The sequence below is a fragment of the Octodon degus genome, unplaced genomic scaffold, assembly GCF_000260255.1.
Source record: "Octodon degus isolate 3935 unplaced genomic scaffold, OctDeg1.0 scaffold00041, whole genome shotgun sequence".
NCBI classification, from domain to species: domain Eukaryota; kingdom Metazoa; phylum Chordata; class Mammalia; order Rodentia; family Octodontidae; genus Octodon; species Octodon degus.
Genome location: NW_004524617.1, coordinates 270,739 through 287,642, shown reverse-complemented (window position 1 = coordinate 287,642; position 16,904 = coordinate 270,739).

The following is a 16,904-nucleotide window of genomic DNA, read 5'->3' as shown; positions in this document are numbered from 1 at the left end:
TAATATTTCATCTGTACTATACTGTGTTCATCCTACATTATGCGACGAATAATAGCATTCTTGATAGAAACAGAAAATGAATTCTACACTACATATAAAACAAAAGAAGACCACACATAACCAATGTCTTCTTGAGAAAAAAGAGCAGAACTAGAGTTGTCACACTCCTGGATCTTAAAGCATATTGTGAAGCTGTGGTAATCAAAACACCATAGTACGGACATAAACACAAACAATATTTACAGTGGAATAGGATAGAGGTGTGATACATAAGCCATGCCTCTAGGTTCAGTTAGTATTTGCTAACATGGAATGGGTATAATGGAGTCTTTTTAATAAATGGATTTGAGAACACTAGACATAAACATGCAGAAAAATTAAAAATGGACCTTTATCTCCTCCCTTAAAGTATGTTAAAGACTTAAACATAAACACCTGGAAGGTAACTTAGGTAAAAATCTCCATGGCATTTTCCTGGGCATTGATCTAAATAAAACTCTTAAAGGCTATGGAAATAAAACAAACAAATAAACAAAAGCAGACAAATGAAAATGAACCAAATGAAAAGCCTTTACTTCGTAAATGAAAACATAGTAAAGAGAAAACCAATGGACTGAGATGAAACATTAGTTTTTTCAAAACTAGGATAGTCTTTTATGTTTACAATTATCATAATAGTACAATTCTATTCTATTTGAAAATAGAATGTGTGTGAACATATTTGTAAGAATGCATGACAGCTATTCATGTCTGAGTGTTCAACATGTGCCAAGATGGTATTAGTGGCTCATCTCACTGGAATTTTATAACAGTTTTGTAAGACATGCATACTTAATATGATCATGTTATCAAAAGATAAACAAAGAATTGAATCAAATATGGTTGGTCAATTAGAATTTAAAGTTAATAAGCACATTTGCAGCAAAGGCATAAATAGGCTGGTGGATACTAAATCTCTTCCTAAATGGGTAATAACGTAAATTTTTTAAAAGAGTACAAGGGTTTGCCAAATAGGTCAGTGGATTAAAGTGCTTGCCAGCAGGTACAGGGGCTGTGGTTTTGATCCCAGGGCCTACCAAGGTGGCCCCACCTACAGGGCACGCTGAGAGGGCAATTGAGACGGGTTGTGGTAGCGCACGCCTGTAATTCCCGCTCTTGGGAGGCTGTAAACAGTTAGATCATTATGAGTCCAATCTAGTAGGAGACCCTCAACACTCTGTAGATCCTTCCCAAAAATACAAAAAAAGAGTAAAATTTAGAATTAAAACAGAAAAAAAATTACAAGTGATACAGATTGTCAATTAACAATATGAATTTCACAAAATTTGTTGTAATACCTAGTGTTGTCTTCCAAACAGTTATTGATACTACCAGATATATTCATGTAAAATTGGAAGAAATAAAAAGTACAAATAATTGAAAAAGGAAACAAATTAAAGCATAAACTGCTTCCTCCCATAAATGAGCAGAAATGCACAGTACAGTTGTTGAAAGCATCCTCCTTACACACATAGATATATCACTTTCCCCTACTCCCTATTCTGTTCTTCCCCTCAACTTAGTAACTCTTTCCTATTCAATAACTTCATTCCCTTTTAGCAATGTGTACTGTACCCTTCAGATTCCATTTTTCTCTTTTGGGTTCTCACATTAAGGAGATAATACAATGTTTGCACATGTGGGTCTGATTTATTCCACTTAAGAGTATGGTCTCTAGTTGCACCCACTGATTGACAAAATACTCAAATTTATCCAGTTTCATAGCTGAATAATAGTCTGTTACATAAAAATACCACATCTTCTTTATCCATTCTTCAGTTGATGGACATCTGGGTTGTTTCCAGGATTTGGCTGTGACAAATTGTGCTCCTATAAACATCGGTGCACATATATCGCTGTGGTATGAGGTTTTCAGTTCTTCTGGAAAAGTAATCAGTAGGGGAATATCTGGCTTGAATGGGATCTCCAATCCTAGCTTTTTATGAAATTTTCACACTGATGTCCATAGTGATTGTACCAGTCTGCACTTCCACCAATAATGCAGAAGGCTTCCTTTTATGCCACAGCGCCTCCAGCATTTGTTATTGGCTAAATTGTCGATTTTGGCCATTTTTCTGGGTGAGCTGGAATGTCAGTGTTGCTTCAATTTCCATTTCTCGAATGACCAATTGTGTAGAACATTTTTTCATATATTTACTTGCCATTTGTATTTATTTCTCTGAGAAGTGTATATTCATATCAGATCCCCAGTTTTGGATTGAATCTTTGAATTTGTGGGGCCTAAGTTTTTTTAATTCTTTATATGTTCTAGATAGAAGGCCTTTGTCTGAGGGACAGTTTGGTATAATGTTTTGCAGTTTGTTGGTTTCTTTTTTGTTTTTTGTTTTGTTTTTTCAGAACCGGGAATTGAACTCAGGCCCTTGTGCTTGCCAGGGAAGAGCTTATTTCATTGAGCCATCTCCCCGGCTCCTGTTGGTTTCTTTTTACTGTGATGGAGATTTGATTTGAGGCACAGAATTTTTGAAAAATAATAGACCCCAGTTCTTGATTTTTTTGAAGTATTTCCATGCAGTATCATTTTTGTTCATGAATTCTCTGCCTATCCCTGTTTTTAAGATTTCTACCTATATTTTCCTCCACAAGATAAAGTGTCTGTTTTAATATTTAAATCTTTGATTCATTTTGACTGTATCTTTGTGTATGGTGATAGGCAATGGTATAGTTTTAGACTTGGGTATGTGGAAAGACAGTTTTTCCAGCATCATTTATAAAAGAGCCTATCTTTTCTCCAGTGAGCTAGTTTAGCCCCTTTGTTAAAGATAAAGTGGCTGAGTGTGTTTGCAGTTGTGTCTGCATCTTCTAATCTGTTCCACTGATCCTCAGGTTTGTCTCTGTACCAGTATTAGACCCCTACTCTTCTATGTTTTTTACCTAACAGGTAATTACATAGACTATCAAGAATTACTAGATGTCCTAACATGTTAAACAATAAGAAGAAATTGTATTATTCTTTCACTTCCCCTAGTTTAATCTCTATGGATATAATAACAGATACAGGATTAATATTTAATCTATGTTACACTTATTTAATAATATTTATAATTTCTTCCCATCCTGTGGAACAGCACAATTTGTTAGCTCATTCTAACATTGCATATCTGACCAGAAAAGAAAGGATATGAACATATAGTCTGAAGAGGTTTATTGCTAAAACTGGAAGGGATCTCTGTGTGAGCAGAAAGAGGTGGTATCTAATACAGGCTAAGAGGCTTTTTACACAACATTTTGTTGCTGGGCTCTTGAGGCAGTGTGTCAGAGAAACTGTGAGCTTCTGGCTTGCTGATATATCTTTGTTTCCTCTGTAACCTACTGACACATCCTCTGGGAAGGCTTCTGACATGCTGGTATGTCCTTTGTGACCTACAGACATGTCCTCTGTGCTCTAAGTAAAATGAAAGTTACATTTCTTTAGGATAGTGATGTTCCTGTCTGGGATTCTATCACCATAAGTTTTGCACAGATAACTCCAGTGATATGGAGAGGGGGGAGAGGGAGAAGGAGAGGGAGAGGGAGAGGGAGGGAGAGAGAGGAAGGGAGAGGGAGAAGAGAGAGAGAAAGACACACAGAGGCACACAGACTCAGACTCAGACTCAGACAGACAGAAGACAGACAGACAGACAGACACAGACACAGACACAGACACAGACACAGACACAGACACAGACACAGAGAGATGAAGAGAAGAAAAGCAGAGCGAAACAGATCATTTGGCTTGATAAATACTGAGATGTAACCAGTTTAACATGCAACTGCTTAAGAGAATCATCCAAAAACTTTAATGTTCATTGTAACTTCCAAAAGAGATGACATTCTATAGACTACTGATAAATATACACAGACTGCTTCAAGGGCATTTGCTGAATCTATTGTCCTATAGCATACATTTTAGGGGAGACTGATCTACAAATATCAATAGTGTTTCAGAGCATAAAAAGGATCACAGCAAACATTTATAATTCACTCTCTTAGGCAAATCTGGTGTCTTTCTATAGGCCTTGTTGCTTAGCTACAAAGTGACTAGAAGTGTTTAATGAATCATCTGAAAATCAAATTACCAATAAAATACATTAACACATTCTATTATTGGGATAGTCATTTTGCTTTTTTCATGTTAGCAAGAAATGATCCATATTAAGCATCTACAAGGTAACATAAGCCACCTGATAATTTGATCAAATAAGCATTACAGTACATTTTGGGATTGCTTCATTGTAAATAATAGAATTGACAACCATGTTACAAGATCTACATAAACCCTTCCTATAAAAAAATCTCTCTAGAGGGTCTCAAGAACATATTTACCTAAATACAAAATAGCACATGTTTTCTCAAAAGAGTTTGAGAACTATCACAAGCTCCTATCTAGCAAGTAGGTTATGAAATACTTGTTTCATTGTCTTTTATATTTTAACCTGTAAAGAATATTTCCATTTTGAAAATTCTCTTAAACCAAGAAGCAGTATTATTTGTCTTCCTTGGTTGATAACTTTCTCTTTTCCTGTATCTTCTCATGACTGTTTGGGGAGACATAGAGTAGATATGATAAAGTATTGACTTGTACATTTTCCCAGAAGAGAGAAATGTTGATTAATCACTGTTAACCATTTATCCTCTTCTACTTATATTAACATGTGCTCAATTGTTACATCCATTGATGCCAATCTAAGTGCTTCATTCATCTCAGTAGCATCACTAATAATGCCTCTCAGGTTCTTAGAATCAACACAGCAATCAAATCTTTTAATTGTTAGTAACATTATGAAAGAATTTTTCTTTCATAATGGCCAAGAAATTGAAACAACTCATATAACCCTTAATTGGTGAAAGGATAAGTCAAGTGTAGTATATCAATAGGATGAGATCCCATTTTGGAGTAGAAACACTGTACATGCCATAAGATGTAACAAAATTGAAAATATCTCCTGAGTTGGAAGAAGTCAGTCACCAAAAGTTGCCCATTTTGTAATCCCAATAAAATGGCATGTTAAAAACAGAAAACGTATGCATAGAGAATTAGACTAGGGTTTCCTAGAACTGGGGATAGGAATAAGCATGAACTGGAAATGGACATGAGTAGTCTGAATGTGGTAACAGAAATATTTTTTAAAACTTTACAGTAGTAATGGTTGTACAGCTGAATAAATTTACTAAAAACTCTTTGAATTGTACATGAAAAATGAATTATATGGTATATTAATTCTATCCTAATAAAGTTAAAAACACTAGTGGATACCACTGTATTAAAAATGAAGGTTCTATCCATCAACACATACATTATTTTTAAAACATGCTTGTTTTATATACTGATCCTTCAGTGCAGTTATTCTGTACCATGAATGTTTTTGACATTATTCTTCTTCTAATAAGTACTTGATATTTTTGATGAGTACTATAGAAGCATTCATATAATGAATATGCTTTTACTGTCTGTATATGCACATTGCATATTCAGCGTGGCTAATTGTATTACCCTGGACCAATCTCTTAGTACACTTCAATTCCTTTATTTGAATAATAAGATGATATTCTGCCTTTATAAAGTATTTATATATACATTCAAATGGAATATCTTCCAAATATTGAATACCATCAATTAAGCAATTTGAATAATGTACTGAGATGATTATTGCCCTAAGAAAGCTTTTTTAGAAAAGTTTAGTTTCATTTGATTTTGTTCAAATGCGTTTTCTATTGAAAGCTACGTTTCCTCATTATAAATATGCCAAATTGTACCCTTTCATAAGAAAAAAATAGATCAAAAGGTGATAAATATAGGAAAGCAGATACTATATTCTAATAATACATTATAATTATTCAGGAATACTAAGAATGCAAAATTTTATGATCTGCCTATTTAAAATTTGTTTTTCTGATAAATATAAGAAAATAAAGATATTTGTGATGAAACACCTGATATATTAAACGAATATACCTATATTTTTGCAGTTTGATTAGGCAATGAAAAATACTTTAATATATTAAAATCATAAGACTTAGCAAACATAATCTTTCTTGGAAATAGGAAATGAAACATATATTTCCCTCCACCATGCCTTATTATTTTTTTTTTCTTTCAGAGCTAAATGTGTCCTTTGAGGAGTATTTTTTAACCAGGAATTCCACTTGCCTTAGTTTCATAAAAATGTATATCTTATGAGGGCATTTCACTGACCTTCTCAGACCCAAAAGCTACAACTCTTGTTGCACAGGTCCTGCTTTACCTTGGTCTTAACCATCCAGTAGAAAAGTATGAAGACGAAATACAGGAAATAAAGCCATGCTGTTATGTTGAGCTGCGGGGGACTCAGGTCAATAATTTCTAACATTGAGAGTTAAAGAGAAGACCCAATTCTATAATGGGCTACTGGACTCTTTTAGAATATTTTGCTGAGTTTACACACCTATAATATTCAATAATGGAACTTAGAAAAAATGGGGTATACCAATGAATGTCCATTGTGTATCTGTGTATTCAAAGTGGTTAGGATAAATATATAGTTGCATTCTCTTAATGAATAGAATGATTTGTTCTAATGGTGTTTGTAAATAAGATCTCTAGTCCGCATCTTGTACAGCAATTAACCACTAAGAAGAATAAATGCTGTGTATTATTTGTTGAAACTGTACTTCCGATTTGATTTGAAACTGTCTCATTGCTGTTTATCAAAAAAACTTTGAAAAAAATAAAAAACAAATAAAATTATGTTTTTCAAATTTAACTTATGAAAGCTTAATAAAATTATATTAAAATTTTCAGTCATCTGAGCATTTCTCTAAGAATCTCTGAGCACTTCATGAAATATTTTATTAGTACATGATTACAGTACATGACTGCATTCATCACAGAGAATTGATACATGTAACATAAACATATCTTCATTCTAATTTTCCTGTTGCCTATCCCACATCTCTAGATCCCATTGCCATTAGCAAAAGGCCTACTTTACTCTTTCCTATTTTCTATTTTTTATTTTGCCCTGTAAATTACTTATTCTTTGAATGTCTCATTTAATAGATGATATTAAAATAGAAAATTTCCAAGTTACTAAAAGTCTTATACAACAAATATCAAAGGACTTTTATCTTTAGAGTAGTAATTCCGTATAACATGCAGGCTAACAAAGCTATAGCTTATTAGGAAATCATTAAGCACTCTTACAATGGAATAATATGCTGTATTGTAGTTTATTTTTAAGCTTTTCATTTATTTCCTTGGTACTACTGACTCCTTGAATTAAAAAGTATGTGAAAAAGTAAAATTCAAAGGGAATTAATAGAGTGGCTAATAATGTGTAATTTTTGTCAACCTTTATATGTCTAACTATATAAAGTATGTAATTACTCTTTTGGTTATATTACAATGGATAAATTCTTTTCATGTTTGAATGTCAGGTCATCTGTAAAATGAATTCATAAAGTTTCAGTAAGGAATGAATAAGATGACCTACATACATCCACTTCCTTGTGTTCTACCACCAAGAAGCTACATTCTGTGAAGATGGGAGCTAATCTGGGCCAGGTGAATTAAGAGGGGGGAGGAAATAGAAATGACAAAGATTTAATATGTATGTATACCAATTTGCCAAGGTGAATGTAATTTTGTGTATTCAAATGACACTAACACAATTTTAAGATTTTAAAAAATCAAATATTTTAAGTATTAAATGATGCTGAGGAAACATTCAATTCATGAGCATAAAACTTAAATCATTTCTAATTTTGCAGTAAATGCCAGTCAATTGTAGCATAGAAAAATAATGAATACAATAGCTAAGCTACATTTCTCATAATTTTCTATGTAAATTAGTACTTCAATAAATGGAATTTAACTTTGGACATGTTATTATCCTCCAAATTTATACAAACAATTTATTTTTTAAGTTCTTGGCTGCACGATTTCCATAAAAGAATAATTAAAGCTAAATATTTTCTCTTGCTAAATAAAATACTATTTTGTAATGCACCTTTAGATGTCATACTTTCATTGTTTCAACTTCTCCTCCTTCTGTATTCAAAGTTTCAGTCCAACTAATTCAATTCCAATCATTTACAGTAGGTAACATTAAGTGGTAATATTCTATTCATGATTTAGTCCTTCACAGCTTTGTTTATGATTTAGGAATCATGTATCACTTGCTTTGTTAAACATATTATAAGAAATATTCAGGGACCGGTGAGATAGCTCAGTGGAATGTGCTTGCCTAGCAAGTGCGAGATCTTGAGATCAATCCCTGGTACAACCAAAAAAAAAAAAAAAAAAAAAAAAAGGAGGAGGAGGAATAAGAAATCATTTAATATCAGTCACAAAATTAGATATTTAAAAATAAACTCAAATTACTATAAGGTACTAAATGCTATGACGAAGCACTGCATATGCCTTTTCATTTTAATTAAAAGATTACAGGAATATTATGTTGGATAACCATAAAAATGAGAAACAGCACACCCCCAATTTATGACCCATTATCATACTGTAGGCGAATACACATGTTTGCAGAAACATTTTATGCTATGTGATAGATGCATAGTTTTAAGATGTCCATTCAAATGACAGATCATCTACGAAAAATTTATTTGCCCAAAATAATGTCGTGAACCAGAAAAATTTCCTACTACTGTAAAGAACATATCAGGTTTACTCAATGATTTCTGCACTCTTTGTAATTTTCCAGAGTTTTATATATCTAAAATATATTGTATGATTACATTTTATTTAATTTATTATTATTTAAGAAAATAATTATTTAAGAAAATAATCTCATCTATAATCCCTGTTCTTTTGTCAAGTGATTTTCAATCTGTCATACTCATGTCAAGTGAGTATAAGTTTCAGATTCTGATTTGTAGATTTGATATATGACTTGAGATTCTCTACTTATAATAAACTCCCTAGTGATGCCAATCTACAAGCCTTCAGGACCACACTTTCAAAAGCAAGGTTCTGAAGTCATTAATGTATCAACAAGTCATAAAGATGAGGAAAAAATAGCTAGTCTACAATGACATAAATCTTGAATCCCGAACTGCAAGTAAAGGAAAACAATGAAATGAATAGCAGGCAAATACAACATATGGTGAGATATTTGGGAAAACTTTAAGACTTCAACATCACTCTTCAGGGTAACTTACAGGTTCTATCTTTTCTCTCAGGATGTATGTATTCCATCTTAAATATATGCTATAAAATCTATGCAAATCAGGATAAAATTAGACGACTATAGATTAGGATGTCAATAAAATTCACACTTATATATATTTTCTTTTAAATTTCAATTGCAAAATATTTAGTAATAAGAGTGCTGCTCTCACTACAGCTATCACAAATTCTTTATAGATAGATACATAAATACACAGATAGATATACAGATATAATGGGACAAATGCTTCAAATCTCTTGCAGTATTTTATATGCTGATCCCTTTGAAATTATGAAAGTTACTGAACCTAAGAATTTCTGGACAGACTTAATAAAAGGCCTGTATTTCACCATATTACAAATACATTTTAATATTTAAATAACTACATTAGTATATACTCTGTTTCATTTTTAAGTCATTGTATTTTATTTCATGCATTTAAAACACTGGGTTAGAAGATCTCTCCAAGTAATATCTTGTAAAATTTGGGTCACTCATAATTTTTCTACACATTTTTTGGGGGTTGAGGGATACTGGGGATCAAACTCAGGACCATGCACTTGCCAGGCCAGCATTTATACCACTGAGCTATCTCCCCAGCCCTTTTTATCCTTTTTTGTCCCCTCTGACTGAACAGATTTACATTTTTCTAGCAAAATTCTAGTGACCTATGACCCCTTCCTATTTCAGGGTAGATCTACCCTTAACTTTCCAATAAATTCTTCTATACTTCTGTAAAGCTGTAGATAACTTTTATGGAAAAACAAGTTAGAGAGTATGTAATTTTGCACATATAATTACCATATTCTCAAAGTATTCAAAGAGAATTTTAAATTTTAATAATTATGTACTTTGATGTTGAACATAGCAACAAGGTAAATAATATATGGTATATATCTCAAAGAGTAAATACGGATTTAATTTGATCCATGGGAATACTTCCAATGAGAAAGAACTTATCAGGCCTTTAAAGATGGTATAAAGAACAGTTTTAAGGCAGGACCTCCTCAGAGACTAATAGCATATTTTATAATTGGAAAAATGGAGTCAGGGTGTTTTGTCCCATTGAAAAGGAGAAATCTTAATTAGGTCATGAGTGCTATACTGTCATAAAATCTGGAATTATATTCATTCTGTTTCCCGGATGTAAAGCAAAAGAAGCTTATGTTTAGTCTTTTAATTATAACCCTTATGTGAATAAAGAACTAAATATCTGTTGTTAAATGATTTGGGAATTATAAGGTGCCTCTCTGCAGGTAATTATTTAATTTCAAAGTTTGTAAAATATCTGGAAACATTAAACTTTTATTAGATTCAATTTTTAATATTAATGACTCATTCAGTTGGAAGGCATCTGGCATCCTAAAAGATTGAAAGTACAAACATGGACCTAGAAAATCATCACAAGTATTACCAAATGCCAAAGCAATATTATACAGGAAGGCACTTAATTGTAAATTAAATATTTCACTCAGCCATCTAGTATTTGCATAGTAGAAAAGTATATCCAGACTCCGAGAAACATTTCCAGTTCCTCTATAAATATCCTCTTCTAATTTACCATCAGTGACTACATAATTTTTAATATACCCTCCGAACTGATCTTGTTGCTTTCACATTTATTCCTTTTCTCATCAAACAAATACATGAGGTTATAGAGGGAATCAGATCATAAATATTCTCAGGCAAAAAAAAGGTCAACATTCATAAATGAATTATACAGCAAATTTAGAGTACAGATAAATAAAAAATAAATGATGATAGGAAAAGGATGGAAAATACCCTAGTTTTCATATTTCCTATTTTTCAATATAGGAAAAAATAGAATGCATGAAAGTGGTTCAAACAGATACCTAGGAAATTAAAATTTCAATTGAAAGCTGGTAAAAACTCCTGGAATGAAACTGAAGACAGACTTTCAGTCTCTGAAGAAAACTATCACAGCTAGTGATCAATAAATGAAAGCTCTCTTAAGAATAACAAAATATTAGGAGATAAAAATTCAAGATGTGCAAGAAAATGCAAAGTAAATTAATATAAAAAGAATTGATGTCCATGAAAATGAAGGAGGTAACATAAATGACAAAAAAAAAATTATTTACAGAACAGCATGAAATTTCCCAAGGGTGAGAAAAGAATCTGACATAGAGACAAATGAGGCATGTGGAACTTTAATTAGCTATAACCAAAATAAATCTATTCTATACCCAAAGATTTAATAAATTCAGCCAAAGCAATAAAATATTAAAAGCTATAAGAGAAAAAAACAGATCACCTAAAGGGAAAGCAAATCAGAATCACACCACATTTCTTAAAACAAGCACTAAATTCAAGAAGAGCATGGAATAAAGTATTTCAATTCCTGAAGAAAACAACTTCCAACCCAGATTGCCACACCTGTAAAGCTAGTTTCAAAATTAATGGAGAAATCAGATGCTTCCATGACAAGCAGCAACTAAAGAAATTCAAGACATAAAAACTAAAGCTACAAAGGTACTGGAAGATAATCTATACAGATATAAAATTGACCACAATTCCATGAACAATAACAGAAAGAGACCACTAAGTACAGCAAGGAATTAACCAGATGGGAGAAAGGTAGAGAACCAGCAGCAGGAAAATAACATGACAAAGATAAACTGATATATATCATCTATAAGCATCAGTGTGAATGGCCTCGTTTCACTAATCTAAATAGACTGGCAGAAGGGATCAAGAAACAAGATTCAACAATATGCTATATACAAGAAACATATTTAACTCAAAAATAAATTCACAGACTAAAAGGCAAAGGATCTCAAAATCAATATTACATGCAACAGAAACACATGAAGAAGCAGGAGTAATATTCTGCTTGGAGACAATGTAAACTGCATATCAAGAATGATCAAAAGAGATAAATAATATCACTACATACTTAATAAGGGAAAACTTTGAGCAAATAAATGAACACTAATATATATGCATTAAATATTGGAGAACCCAACCAGATAAGACTTTTCATTAACAGAAATGAAAAAAATCAAATGATCAATAACACAACTGGAGTGGGATTCCTTCATACTTCACTGTCACAAATAAACCAGATGAAAAATCAGAAAGAAATATCAGAACTGAACCAAACCCATGAAAAAATGGACTTAGTAGATGTTTACAATGTTCCACCGAACATCAAAATACACTCTTCTCAGCTGCACAGGGGACATTCTTTAAAATTGATCAAGGGTGGAACTACCCACTCGCCCCCCCTCCTGTCCCTCTCTCAGGACAGAAGCTTACTTTCTCTCAATAAATATATTCTGCTCATAAAAAAAATGATCAGACGCTAGCCCATTGAACATGCTTAAATGAATACAAAATAATTGAAATTATCTCCTATACATTATTTGACTCCAATGCAGTCAACTTGGAAATTAACAGCAAGAGAAACTGTGAAAAAAACCCATAAACACAAGGAAATTAAATAATATGCTCCTGAACAATTAATGTGTCACAGATGAAATATGAAATTAGAAAATATAAACAAAGGAAAATGTAAATATGGTTTACTGGAACCTATGGGGTGCAATGAAAGCAGCACTATGAGGTAAATTTATATTGGTGACATCTCACATTTGGAAGACAGAACAAGCACAAATAAACAAATTTATGTTGCATCTCAAGCTTTTAGAAAAAGAAGAGCAAGTCAATCCAAAAGCCATACAAGGGAGGAAATTATAAGGAACAAAACAGCAATTAATCTAATAGATACTAAGAAAACAACACAAATGGTTAATGAATCAAAGAATTGGTCCTTTGAAAGAATAAACACAACTGATAAAATGTCAGACAATCTTAACCACAAAAAAGGAAAGAAAATTTCAAACTCATGTAATGAGGAGTGAAAAGGATAAAATCATGACAGATCCTGTAGAAATTCAGAAGACCATAAATACCTACTTTAAATATGTTACTCTCATAGGATGAAGAACACAGAATCATGGACAGATTCCTAAATATGCATGAATTACCAAAGTCAAATCAAGAATATATACAAATTCTGAATAACACATTATCAATTAAATTGAAAATGTAATTAAAAACTTACCAACAAACATAAACCAAAGTCCTCATGGATTCACTGCTGAATTGTTCAAGAAATTTAGAGGTTTTATACTAATATTCCTCAAATGCTTTAATGATATTGAAAGGGAAGCAATACTCCCTTAGGCATTACTGGAGACAAGTTTTACCCTAATAATAAAAGCAGAGAAAGATTCAACCAAAAGAGAACTATATTCCAATCTCTCTAATGAATATAGATGCAAAAATCCTCAATAAAATAATAGCATAGAGAATGCAACAAATTATCAAGAGGATTACACTCTATGAATACTCTATGACAAAGTGGGATTCACTTCAGGAATACAAGGAGGGTTCAACATACACAAATCAATCAATGCAATACACAGTATTAACAGAGCCAAAGGGGAAAAAATCACATCAACATTTTAACAGATGCATAAAAATCTTTGACAAAATCCAATACTCATTCATGTAAAAACCTTGAGAAAATTGAAATAGATGGTCTTTACGTCAATCTCATAAGCCTTCTATGCCCATCCAATAGCCAATGCCATACTAAATGCACAGAAACTTATTCAATATAATTTTGGAACCACTGGCCAGAGCAATTAGAGAAGAGAGATAAAATGAATAGGGGAGGCAGAGTTGAAATTATCATTACTTACAGATGACAGGGAAGTCCCTAAAAACTCCAAAAATGATTTGTAGATTTAATAACCAATTAGTAACATAGCTAGATTCAAAGTCAACAACGAAAAATCTATGTTTCCTATACACAAACAAAAACCTCATCAAGAGAAATTAAGGAAACCACATTTTTCACAATGGCATCAAAAAATCTATTTAACAATGAATTTAACATAGGAACTAAAGGATTTATATATTGAAAATTACAGTACTTGTAAAATGGAGATCAAAGTATATATAGGAAATGGGAAAAAAATCCCTTGCTCATGAGTATCATTGTAAAAATGGCCACACTCCCAAAACTATTATAAAGTTTTCATCCTATTCTGATTCAAAATACCATTAGTGTACCTCAAAGAATTAGAGAAAACAATATTGTTATTCATCTGGAGCCAGAAGAGACCTAAAATAGCAAAGACAATCCCAGGCAACAAAGGCAAGGCAGGGGTCATTACAGTCTTGACTTGAAATTATACTACAACATGGCTATGATATCACCAGCATGATAGTAACACAAAGAGGGAAAAAACAACAGACCTGAGAAATAGTGCAACAGATTAAAATATGTAGAAACAACTATAGCTGTAGTTAGCCACCTTATCTTTACAAAGGGGCCAAAGATGTTCACTGGAAGAAAGACAGTGTCTTTAATCGATGGTTCTAGAAAAACTGCTACAATAAACATGAAAGACCATTCACTAAAATCAAAATGGACCAAAGACGTAAATATTAAACCAGAACCACAGAATCTACTGGAAGAGAAACTAGGAAGAAATCTTTAAGATATAAGTATTGCAGAGAGTTCATGAACAAAACACAACCTCATGCAAATACTTCAAAGAATCAACAACTGGTAGCTCCTCTTAACAAATACCGTCTGCACAGCAAAAGAAATCACCAACAGAGTAAAAAGACCCCTCACAGAAGGGGAAAATTTAAGCCCAATTTCCATCAGAAAAGGGACTTATATCTAGAAAATATAAAGATTGGATAAAAATCACACATCCCAAACTCAAAGACCCAATAAAAATGGACATCTCAAATGAATAACTTCTCAGGTTATGAAATACAAATAGAAAATAAATACATGGAAAAAGTTCAACGTTATTGGTCATTGGAGAGATACAAATTAAAAAAAAAAACACTGAGATTCTGTCTCACTCCAGAAAGAATCGCTATTGTTATGGTTTGCTCTAGCTGTCCCTCCAAAGCCTCATGCAGTCATGGGGTGGCTTCTGGAGTTTGTGATTCATTATTGTGGGAGTAGGTGCTGCACCTGCCCTGGAGCAGGTATTTATGTTACAATGTAAGGAGGGGAGAGAAGCTAGCTGGCTGCCTCAGCTGCTGCCATTCCCTTTGCTTTTGCTCTTTGCTGCCAAGAACCTCTGCTCTCTTACCTGTGCCATTTTGCCTTGGAGCCAGCAGAGTATGGACTGAAATCTCCACTGACTGTGAGCTAAATAAACCTTTTCTTCCTTCATTTGGGTGTTGGGTATTTTGTCCCATCAATGCGAGAAGAATAACTGAGACAGATATCAAGAAATCAATAACAAATGCTGGAAGCTTTATGTCGAAAATGGCGTACTTCCCCACTGTTTATGGGAGTATGGACAAGTACAACTAATGTGGACATCAGTGTGGAAATTTCTCACAAAAGTAGGACTAGAGGTCCCATTCCACCCAGTTATTCCCCTTCTGGATCTCTTCTCAAAAGTATAAGACAATTCATACCACAGCAAGGTATATGTGCTTATGTTGATAACAACACAATTTTTTATAGGTAAGTCTTGGAAATATCACAAATGCCCATCAACTGAGGAATGGATAAAAAATATATTTCTTTTTTCTTTTTTTATTTTATTGAGAAACAAATATCAATAAGACACTTTCCAAGCTGATTAATAGGACATTTTCAATAATTAATACATTGCACATTGTTATCTTCTCAGCAGTCATCCACAGGACAAGAAGCAGCCAGGAAATCCCGTCCAAACACTACTACTACAAATCTTTCCTCTCACTGAACTAAGTGAAAGCAGCCGTACATCTATCCTGACTATTCTGTACATACAAATACAAAATGGTCCTTCCTCTGTATCCCCCTCTCCAGTTCAGTCCTGTCAGAGATCGCCTTTTGGCTAAGATCAAGTGTAAAAAATGTATTTCATATTATGGTGTACTATGTATCCATAAACAAAGATAAACTCTAGAGTTTTCTAGGCAAATTATTCAACTTGGCAACAATCACAAGTGAAATAAATCAGACTCACATGTGTAAACATCATGTTGTCTCCCTGGTATAAGAAATTGTAAGAGTAAAAATGGTCTGATGCATATAATATATATGTGAAATGGGAAGTAATTGTTCAAAAGGAGAAAGGTAGTCAGATGGGTGAAAAGGGAAAGAACAGTAGAGAAATGGGAAAAAAATTAAGTCAGTTGTTCCATTAAGGTCTCTTACTTTATTAAAAAGAAACATTTGTGCTACTATTGATTAAAGAAAATTTTATCTCAATATCTTGTACCTTGAGCAACTACTTTAAAGATAACAAATTATTAACTATGGTTATTGTCCCATTATTTTTTCATGAAATTTTGTTTTACCATTTTTCCATTAAAAAACACTCCTCCTTATTCTCAAAGAAAAAAAGTACATGACATAATTTTTCTGTATTAACTTTCAATAAGTTTTAAATCATTCAGTTTTTTGAATTGGCTCTTTTACTGCAAACTAACTGGCAAGGGTGTTCACACCACCGAAGATCACTCACAAAATATTGCTTTTCCCTGAAACAAAACAGTTACCTAGATAATGCCTGGGAACTAAAACATCATATCTAACTGATACCTATTTAAAATAAGCAAGTTCTTATTCCCCTTCAGAAACCCATATTATCCAGATGTTGACCCCACATTTCTTAATATTTACGTTTCTATCTTTATGTTGAATTTTAT